The sequence below is a fragment of the Cebus imitator genome, unplaced genomic scaffold (assembly GCF_001604975.1).
Source record: "Cebus imitator isolate Cc_AM_T3 unplaced genomic scaffold, Cebus_imitator-1.0 Scaffold945, whole genome shotgun sequence".
In the NCBI taxonomy this organism is placed as follows: domain Eukaryota; kingdom Metazoa; phylum Chordata; class Mammalia; order Primates; family Cebidae; genus Cebus; species Cebus imitator.
In genome coordinates, this window is record NW_016108260.1 from 13,242 (window position 1) to 24,572 (window position 11,331).

At 46.8% G+C, this 11,331-nt stretch overlaps 2 pseudogenes; both read right to left on the minus strand.

Moving 5' to 3' along the window:
* Positions 1-4,944: 4,944 nt before the first annotated feature.
* Positions 4,945-6,228, minus strand: LOC108298384 (annotated as a pseudogene).
* Positions 6,229-8,570: 2,342 nt separating this feature from the next.
* On the minus strand, positions 8,571-10,106 carry LOC108298382 (annotated as a pseudogene).
* Positions 10,107-11,331: the final 1,225 nt, after the last annotated feature.

Sequence of the window (11,331 nt, forward strand, 5' to 3'; positions counted from 1 at the left end):
TCTTATGCTTTTAGCTGGAAAATGTTCAGGATTGTGAATTTCTTCTCCTGACTGGGTCCAGGTATAAGTTTTATTACTGTGCCTCTGAGCTGGATTCAAAAATGAGTCACTACCTTACCTGTGGCTGCATCTACATATGACAGTCACAATTTCCAATCTCTATCGTGTTTGCATGTGAGATTTAGGAGCTTATCAGTGGGCACTGTCCATGTGTGAGGGTGACAATTCTGTCAGCTAGATGTACATGTAAGAGTCACTGTCTCACTTTTGTGCTGGGTTCTGTTACGACACTCTCTGTACCACCTGAGGGCCTTATACAATGTGCATGCCTCGGTGTCATAATCCACTATAACGTTCATTTAAGTAGGAGACCTAGAACCTTGCCTGTTGCTATAAGCCTAGCTGTGAGAGTCAAAAGCTCTTCTCTTAGTTGGATCCAGGTATGCAAATCATCAACTTACCTGTAAGCTGTGACCAGGTATATGGCACAGTTTCACCTGTCGGCAGGAATCAGACACAAGAGTCACATCACCGAGGTGTTGGGTCAGTGATATGTCACAACCTTACTTTGTGCAGGGTTCAGGCAACAGAGGAGAGACACATCAGCTACATGATAGGCCCAGTGATAGATCACAATCCTCTCTGAGAGCATGGCCCATTCAGGAGAGTCACATCTGCTAGCTGCTCAGCCAAGCAGTATGTCACAATGTCCCCTATGCAGAGGGCCAAGGCAGGATAGTTATATCACTGGGAGCTGGGACAAGCAATATGTCTCTTGCAAAAATTGTTCAGGCAGAAGAGCAGGGTCACATCACCTAGGTGGTGGGCCCAGAGATATGCCACAATGCCATTTGTGGGCTGGGCCCTAGGAGGAGAATAACATCACCTGGTGCTGGCCCAGCAATGTGTTACAATCCCAACTGTGCGAAGATTCCAGGCAAGAGACGAGGGTCACATCACCAAGGTGACTGGCCCAAAGATATGGCATAATGTCACCTTTGGGCAGTGCCAAGGAAGGAGGGTCAAAACACCTCTGTGCTGGGCACAGAGATATGTCACAATACACCTTGTGGGCAGAACCCAGGCAGAAGAGAAGAGTCACATCACATCCAGGTGCCGGGCCCAGTGACATGTCACAAATCCCCCATGGGCAGGGCTCAGGCACCCCTTGGCTAGGGGTTTAGCCAAGCAATATGTCAAAATTATTCCCATTGGTAGGGCCCCGCTCATACCCCACAACAAAAGAGTCACAGCATTTGGGTGCTTCTGCCAGTGAAAAGTCACAAGCCCTTTTGAGGGAAAGCCATGAAGCAGAGGTGAGTCACATTACCTAGATGATGATCGCAAAGATATTTTACAATGTTTTCTGTGGGCAGGTTCCAGGGAGCACAGTCACCTCACTTGAGTGCTGGACTCAGGAAAACATCACAATCTTCTCTGATGGAAGAGCCCAGGAGAGAAGAAAGAGCCACATGACCTGGGTGCTGCATCCAGTGACATGTCAACATCTCTACTGTGGGCAGAGTCCAGCCAAGTGAGGAGAGTCACATCTCTTAGGTGATTTGCCAGAGATATTTAACAGTGTCCCCTGCGGTCAGCACACAGGCAGAAAAATCACATCTCCTGGGTGTTAGGCCCAAGAATATGTCACAATGTTCCCTATGAGCAGGGCTCAGGAAGAAAAGGAGAATCACATCACCTAGGTGTTGGACACAGTAAAGGCAAAATTCCCTGTGGGAAGGGCCTAGACAAGTCAAAAAGAGACATACTTTTTTAATGCTTGGCCCAGAAATGTGTCACAATTTTCTCTGTGGGCAGGGGCCAGGCAGAATAGAAGAATCACATTTCTTTTGGGCTAGGTGCAGTAATTTGTCACAATAATCTCTGAGCACAGGTGCTCAGGAAGGAAAGTCACAACACCTAGGTTCTTGGTCCACTGATACATCACAGTCTGTCCTGAGAGCAGGGCCCAGGAAAAGAAGAGTTACATCACATAGGTGATGCTGCCAGAGATATGTCACAATGCTCCCTGTAGACAGAGAGCTGGCAGGAGGGTAACATTACCTCAATGCTGGTCCCAGTGAAATGTCAAAATATTTTTTGTGAACAAGGTCAAGGCAGGAGCAGAGAGTCACATTATCCAGGTGCTGGGCCCAGTGACATGTCACAAATCCCCCATGGGCAGGGCTCATGCACATCATCACATTTATGAGCCAAAAGATATTTTCCAATGTCCCTGTGAACATGGACCAGAAAGAAGGCTCATGTTACCTTGTTGTTTAGCACAGTAATATGTCACAATGCTTGTTGAGGGCATGGCACAAACAGGGTAGGACAGTCACATTATTAACTGCTAGGTTTAGTGCTATGTTATAACCTTACTTGTGGACAGGCTTTAGAGAAAAAGATTTATGTCACCTAGGAGCTCAGTAGAGGGACATATCACAATTCCTTTGTGGGAAGTGGCCAGGCAAAATAGCCACATCACCTAAGTGTTTGGCCCAAGTATAAGTCACAACATATCTGTGTGCTGAGCCCAGAAGGACCATAAAATTACTAAGGTTCTAGGTAGTGGTATATGTCACAATTGTACCTTTGGTAAGACCCAGGAATGAGACTCTCAGTTCCACATATTTTCCCACTTCAGATCTAAGAGTCAACAATTCCTGTGAGTTGGGTCCAAGTGCATTAGTCACAGTCTCAACAGTGGGCAGCATCCTCATGTGAGATCCCCAATCCCTTCTCCAAGCTGTGTCCCAGTAGGGGAGTCACAGCCTCAGTAGTATGCTAACTCCTGGTGGGAGGTCACCATTTCACGTGTGGACTAGATCTGTATGTGAGAGTCATAATTCCAACTTGCGACTGCCCCTGGGTGTGAGAGTCAGAACCTCAATTGTGGGCTGTGTACATGTGGGCATGTGGCAATTTCTATTTTTGGCTGTGTTTTTATACAAGACTTTCAATCTCACCTGTGTGCTGGGCCCAGTTATGACACTCTGTACCACCCAAGAAGTTTATTCAATAAGCAAGGGGGTAATAATCCTCTGTGATCTTCATACAGGTAGAAGACCAAGGACCTTACCCATTGCCTTAGGCAGAACTATGAGAGTCAAAATCTCTCTTTTGGCTGGGTCCATGTGTAAGAGTTATTGTAATGCCTGTGAGCTTGGTTCAAGTATATGTCATCATCGCAACGATGGGAATCCACAGGCAGATACAGTGAGAGTTGAGATGGGAGGAGGGCTGTGATGTCCTCTGTGAGGGTGTAATCATTGTCTTGGGGCTATTTCTAGATATTGTCAAACAAAATAAATTTAGATGTAGTAAGAAGTGACTTTGTTCTAAAGGAGTATTGCAATGGGGGAAGCACCAAGCATAATATCTGCAAACATCTCAAAAGCTAAGCAGAAAAGGGCTGTCTTTCATATGAAGGAGCAAAGATGACTTTAAAAAGGTCAGAGAGAAAGAGCAGAATGGATGGTGGCAAAATCGATTCAAGATAAGAGAATGTTTCACCCTGAAGTCAGCCTGTTTTTGGAAGGGGCATAAAGAGGGATTGTATGTTTGGTCAGACTCTATTGGAGGAGAACAGAAACTTAAGCAAAATTTTATTAACAAGTATTTTCTTCTGAAATCTGAAGACAAAATTATTTAATTGCTTATGAGGAACAATGGAAATTTAGTCTGTGAATTTGTGATATCTAAAAGAGGGTGTATCATCTAGGTCAAATGGTAAGGATATTTCTTTGCAGTAAGCTGTTCTACGGAACACAAAGAATTAGAGAGTTTTCTTAATCATCGCTATTTACCAAGACTCTACTCATCATTCTTTTTTACTTTTATTTGCCCTATACATTTTTCCCATTGGCTTTTACTGAATTGTATTCTTCAAAATAACCTGGTAAGCATAGCCAAAGTGTCATGCCAAGTACCATGAGTTGTTTCATCCCATTGTTAAACTTGAGGGAAAGGGTTATGGAGGCCCATGATTTATAGATAGCTGCTCAGAAGTATAGATGAACCTCTGGTGGTTGGGACTGGCATGTGCAATGGGGACAATATTGTGAGACTGAGTTTTATTTAACTTGTGCTGTCTATGTGAACTCTGGGTGGTGTCAGAATTGAATTGTTGAACACCCAGTTGACGTTGAAAAATTGGCTGGTATTCAGCAAACTCCATATATCTCGTGTTAGAACAAAGACATCACAGCAGCCTTGGCTGGGGGAATATCGTGGGTCTTTGGGAGAATGAAGACTTTATTCTTTTACACACAAGCTGTTGTACTGTAAATTTTCCTGTGATTCTGTGTCTTATCCAGGGGTCAGAAGGAACTGAGGACTAAAAGGGATGGAGTTCTGAGGGCAGACTCCTCTCCCAATCCTGTTCCTATAAAGTGATTCCTGAACACTCACATACATGCACGCTAAGCAATGATGTAGCTACACCCCTCCCATGACAAGGCTTCACCCTCAAGAACTGTGCTGAGAGAATCTCTGCTTCTAGAATTTCCCACTAATAGGCTACATAAATGCCCAGAAAACTCATTGCTTCTTCTACGTCCCAGATCTTGAATCTGTATTAGTTACATGTTTTCTCCACTAGCCTCGGCTTCTGGGCCATCTGTCTCTCTCATTTGCCTGCATACATGCTTTATAAGTCAGAGCTACCCTGCCTGGGCCAGTATCTACAGCACTAACCACCTATTTCACCAACTGTGCACTGTCCGCTACCCATGGGTGTGTGTGTTGGGGGGGGCACTTTCGCTTATTCTGTTTTTTTCTTGTCCACAAATCCTCTCTCACAAACCCAAGGTCCTCTGAGGGCAGCACTTATATATATATATATATATATATATATATATATATATATNATATATATATATATATATATATATATATATATATATATATATATATATTTCAGAGGCTTTTTTTTAATAATACTACCAAAAATATAACTGTGTGCTGCTCTCCCTGGCTTCCATGGGAGGACTGCAGGCAGCCCCTGAACTGTAGTCCAGTACAGGAAAGGGTCGACCGCCTGGGGTAGGAAATGGGGCCAGTTTAAAAAAGGAAGTGGAGGCCGATCCGGTGAGGTCTGCATCCATGAGGGTTAGAGATGGGTTAGGGGCATGGGGATACCAGAAAGGGGAGGGTTGTATGGAGTGGGAGAGCCAGGGGGCAGGTAGGGGACATGGGGGGCAGCAGCTCCCCCTGGAGCCTAGGGTCACTCTGAGGGAGGGAGCACGGTGAGGGGGACTCTAGTTTGCAGTGGGAAGAGCCATAGCTGCCAAGCAAGTAGGCTGTCGAGTAGTTGGGGGGTTTGTACCCAATACCTCTGCTGGGTTAGGTGGTCGCGTACTCTGGCCCCCAGAGTGGGCCGCCGCTGGCCAGGCTGCCTCTTCCCTGTCCGCAGCGGGAAGGTCCGGCGCCCGCGCTCTTGGCCTTGCGCCGAGGCTGGTACTTGTAGTCGGGGTCGCAGCGCAGGTGCTGGGCGCGGAGCCGCTTGGCCTCCTCCACCAAGGGCCGCTTCTCGTCCTCGCTCAGCAATTTCCACTGCGCGCCCAGGCGCTTGGAGATCTCGGAGTTGTGCATCTTTGGGTTCTGCTGCGCCATCTGGCGGCGCTGAGCGGAGCTCCACACCATGAACGCGTTCATCGGCCGCTTCACCTTCTCCAGGGGTAGCACCCCAGGGGCCGCGGGGCTCCCAGCACCCTCCCGCTCCTGGGGTCCCGAAGACGAGGAGGCAGCAGCCGTGGGAGGCGGAGGCTCCAGGCTCCAGGCCTGGTCCTGTGAGGAGCCCGGTAGCGCCATGGGTCGGGAGAAGCCTTAAGAGGGTGTCCTGAGGCCGGGCGCGGTGGCTCACGCCTGTAATCCCAGCACTTTGGGAGGCCGAGACGGGTGGATCACGAGATCAAGAGATCGAGACCATCCTGGTCAACATGGTGAAACCCCGTCTCTACTAAAAAATACAAAAAATTAGCTGGGCATGGTGGCTCCTGCCTGTAATCCACGCTACTCAGGAGGCTGAGGCAGGAGAATTGCCTGAACCCAGGAGGCGGAGGTTGCGGTGAGCCGAGATCTCGCCATTGCACCCCAGCCTGGGTAACAAGAGCGAAACTCCGTCTCAAATAAATAAATAAATAAATAAATAAAATAAAAAATAAAAAAAATAAAAAGAGGGTGTCCTGAATGCCCTCCCCTCAACGTGAAGCGTCGATCCTGAAAATGGAAGGGTCTTCCAGTCTGGAGTCGTTGCCGAGGAACTTGGGTTTCCAAAAAGTATATTCCATCCCTAAGGCCCAGCGCTTAAACTGGAGCCTTTGCTTCCAACCAGGGGTTTGCTCTGCAACTCTGCCCCTTCTGGGTCTGTGGATGGAGGCGTGGAAGGCCTTGGTGGAGATGGACCCAGAAACTCAAGAGTGGCTGGAGGAGACGGACTCGGAAGATGACAGTGAGGAGGAGGTCGAGGGCGCCGAGGGTGGCTATGAGGACGAGAAGAGTGCAGATGAGAGCAGCGCGGAGGACTGAGAGCCCCTGCCGGGTGCGCCCGGAGAGTGCTGTGCCAATGTCCGCTCAGGACCCAGCCGTGTTGGGTGACGCTCTCGGCAGCCTGTGCCTTGATGAACAGGAGGAGAAGGTGCTGAAGAGGGTCAGGCCAGGGTGTAAACGTGTTCCCATGAGTTAGTCTCTGATGTCGTGCTGGGCCGTAAGTTAAACCGAGTGCGGTGCAGGTGGAGTCCCTCAGCAGCCTGTGTGTTGTGTAAAATAAAGTGGACCTGAAACGAGAGAGAGGAAAAAAAAATTATATATATATATATATAGGTTAAATGACTTACTGTGTAACTTTATTTCATAATACATAAATATTAAATGCTCAGTAGACATGCAGATGACAAGCAGTATATGACGAACTATAAAGTAATAGTTACATGCAGAGTTTCTTGGATTTTTAGTGTATCTAAGAATTAACTGGAGACTTTGTTAAAAATACAGGCTTAAAGGCCAAATTTAATACAAATAGGATGGAGCCTAAGAACCTGTAAATTATTAAACAACTAATTAAAGATAGAGAGGTTCCTATGAAGTTAGGCTTGTCCTTATTTCTTATTTGAACTGGACAAGTGGAAGGATAATAGTTAAGACACAGTGAACATTAATAGAATAAAAGCAGAGGCCAGAATATGCCCAGGTGTTTTAGCCTAGCTAAAGAAGCTCCAACTAGAAAAGGCCTCCAGGATCAAGCTGAAAAATCTGGGGATTAGACTCTTGAAATTAAGATTTCAGAACGGGGGATAATAATATGATACTGACTTTTAAAGGAATATTGAGTTCATCAGATGCACTGCAAGCTGGAAAGCCAGCGAGAGGGTTCAGAATGAGATGATAAAGGTGAGCATTAGGAAGGTGGTATTTATAAGAAAAAGTAAAATGTCAAAAGACACTTTGGTAAAAAAATGTTTCTTTCACATACTTAAGGATAGGCAGTTAAAATTAAATACAGCATTATAAAATACCCATGTCAAACATAATAACAATATCAATAACAATATGAATGAAATAATCTTCAAGAGGTGTTTCAGATGTTTACTTCCATGATTCCTGACACTCCGCAGGAACTTAAATCCCCCTTCCAACCAGGCAGAGATGAATCATCCATTCCAGGGAAGCCATAGGCAGACCCCAGACTTCGGGAAGCATCGGGCCTTGCTCCCACCCCCACCTTCTCCTTTACCCCCTCCCATGCCTTTTCCCTACCCACTTCCTCAGCCCTCGCCACCTCCCCTCTTCCCACCTCTGCCCCAGGATATCCCTTTTTTCCCAGGCCAGCATTTCCCACCCCATGAATTCTTCTACCATAATCCAATGGAAAACTTCTCAATGCCACCCCACTTAGGATGTGGCCCTGGAGTGAAGTTTGTGCCTGGCCCCCTGCCATCTCCAATCCCTGGCCCTAATCCCCATGGTCAGCACTGGGGCCCAGTGGTCCATTGGGGGATGCCATGCTGTGTTCCTAACAGCCCCTACCATGTGCCGAGAATGGGGGGACCCTGCATGCAGAGGCTTAGACACTCAGAGAGACTGATCCACACATACAAACTGGACAGATGGCCTACTGCCCATTCGGGGACATGGCCTGGGTAGACTGAATCTTGGGCTGGGACTGGATGTGCCAATGGCCCAATAGGGCCTGCCTGGCACCTCAAGTACTGGACCAGGGTGTCTGCTATGCTTGGTATTGTTCTTGCCCATTGCTGTCACCAATAAAGGCATGGAAGAACAGAATATATATATATATATATTTTTTTTTTTTTGAGGTTATGAGACTTTTTACTTGGGAGACATTGACTCCATCAACTGAGCTAGACTCTTTGGTGTAAGAAGAGGGATAGATTCTGGAAGAACAGGATGAGCCTGAAAACACTGAGCTTAAGGTGCCCAAGGGACTTGTTATCTCAAAATTCCCGGAGTACAAGGTTAAGACTCTTGACTTTGGAAAAAGCGAAAAGAAATAGAAAAAAAGGAAATTCACAAAAGAAGAATCCATCAGAAACAAACATCACATCTCCCTAAAGGGAATTTACAGTGTCTTCCTTTGATCCAAGAGAATACGAAGAGAATATAAAGCCCTAGCCCTAGCTGTCTCTTCCAGTTGGTTTCTGTATTTTAGTTCCTCATAGTTGGAGGGACTCATTCCTTTAAAACCATTCAGAACTCCCCACCAGCAGCCAACAATAGCAGCTGTAGAATCACTGTCTCCACCATGAAAAAAGGCTCGGTGGGCAAGCTCCTTCCAGGAGTCTCCTGCAGCAAGGAGAGCATCATAGGCAATCATGGCGACATCATGCCCACTGCTGCCGCCCCAACCAGAGTAGCTCACAGAGGTGTTGAACTGATCCCTCTCCTTCACACCGAAGGGCTCCAGAAAGGTGGGGGCTGATTTTCCATCCAAAATCCCTCGAAGTTTTAGGTAATTTTCCCAGCTGGTTTGGAAGTAGGGCCAGTGTTGAAGATTTTCCTCTACAAAGTAGTCTGATTGGACAATGTACTTTTTAAGCTTCTGGTAGTAGCTCCATCAGTTCTTTGCCCCACTGCAAGGGTGGTCTGCCATTCACAGCATAGGCTGTAAAAAGAGCAGACCAAGGGCCCCCAGGTAGCCTGTTGGGTGGTGGTGGGTCATCCGACCGCTCTCAATGCTCACTTGGAGCCGGGCGCGGTGGCTCACGCCTGTAATCCCAGCACTCTGGGAGGCCGAGGCGGGTGGATCACGAGGTCAAGAGATCGAGACCATCCTGGTCAACATGGTGAAACCCCGTCTCTACTAAAAATACAAAAAATCAGCTGGGCATGGTGGCGCATGCCTGTAATCCCAGCTACTCAGGAGGCTGAGGCAGGAGAATTGCCTGAACCCAGGAGGCGGAGGTTGCAGTGAGCCGAGATCGCGCCATTGCACTCCAGCCTGGGTAACAAGAGCGAAACTCTGTCTCAAAAAAACAAAAAACAAAACAATGCTCACTTGGATCAGTGTGTCCAGCTGGCTGGGGTGTGGAAACCTGAGACCGATGCACATGGCCCGCATGGCAGCCCCTCAGCCGCCCTCATGGCTGTTGAAAGGAATCCTCCAGCCATTGGGCTTGTCGGGCTTCAGCTGCAGGGTGTTGTGCACCGAGGCATTACCTGGTGCCCGGCCATCCATGTCTTCCATGCAGTCTTGATAATGCTTAGCAAGAAGGTATACAGTCGAGTCAAATTAGGGGCTTTCCCAGCTTCCACAAGAGCTTCTGCCGTGGCCAAGTGCATCACTGTGTCGTCACTGACTCTCCACCTTCCCACGTCTAGGGCATCCAAGCCGCCCAGCTGGGCCAACTGCCGGTGTATCTTCTCCCCATCCCAGAGGAACTCCCACCTTCCGTTGTAGAACCCCAGGGCATCTCCAGCTGCACTCAACACCACAGCAGCCACATACTTCTCCATCAGTCCCTCACACTTGCTGGGCTCTGGAGAGGGTGTGCTTGCTGCTCGTAGCCGGGAAAGGAACGCGCGGGCGAAGGGTGTGGCGCGGGCTTCCGGGGCGTGGGAAGAGGTCTGGCTGCTGCTGGTGGTCGGGGACGCCGGCAGGGGTGGTGCGGGGTCGCCCGTGCCGGGACTGTACCCAGGTCCTTGGGGCGGTGGGCGGTGTTTTGAAGATAGTTATTAATACTATTTTTTGTTACGATTTTGGGCACTGTATATTAAAACATAACTTTTATTGTTCCAATATGTAACCTGGAGGGCCAGGTCATAAATAATGACATTATAATGGGCTTTTGCACTGTTATTATTTTTCCTTTGGAATGTGAAGGTCTGAATGAGGATTTTGATTTTGAATGTTTCAATGTTTTTGAGAAGCCTTGCTTACATTTTATAGTGTAGTCACTGGAAATGGAAAAATGGCATTATGTATATTATATATATTATACATACTCTCCTTACTTTATTTCAGTTACCATCCCCATAGAATTTGACAGGAATTGCTATGACTGAAAGGTTTTTGAGTCCTAATTAAAACTTTATTTACGACAGTATTCATAATTAGCCTGAAATGCATTCTGTAGGTAATCTCTGAGTTTCTGGAATGTTTTCTTAGACTTTTTGGATGTGCAGCAGCTTACATGTCTGAAGTTACTTGAAGGCATCACTTTTAAGAAAGCTTACAATTGGGCCCTGTACCATCCCAAGTCCTTCGTAGCTCCTCTTGAACATGTTTCCCATACTTTTGAAAGGATAGTTGAATAAATAGCATCACCATTCTTTGCTGTGGCACAGGTTATAAACTTAAGTGGAGTTTACTGGCAGCATCAAATGTTTCAGCTTCAAAAAATAAAAGTATGGTACAAGTTAAATGTTTAGTTCTAGAAATTTTGTGCAATATGTTCATAACGATGGCTGTGGTTGCCACAAAGTGCCTCGTTTACGTTTAAATACTGTTAATGTGTCATGCATGACGATGGAAGGGGTGGAACTGTGCACTAACGTGGGGGCTTTAACTGTAGTGTTTGGCAGAGTTGCCTTCTACCTGCCAGTTCAAAAGTTCAACCTGTTTTCATATAGAATATATATACTAAAAAATTTCAGTCTGTTAAACAGCCTTACTCTGATTCAGTTTCTTCAGATACTCTTGTGCTGTGCAGGAGTGGCTCTGTGTAAATGCTATGCACTGAGGACACACAAAAATACCAATATGATGTGCACAGGATAATGCCTCATACCAATCAGATGTCCATTTGTTATTGTGTTTGTTAACAACCCTTTATCTCTTAGTGTTATAAACTCCACTTAAAACTGATTAAA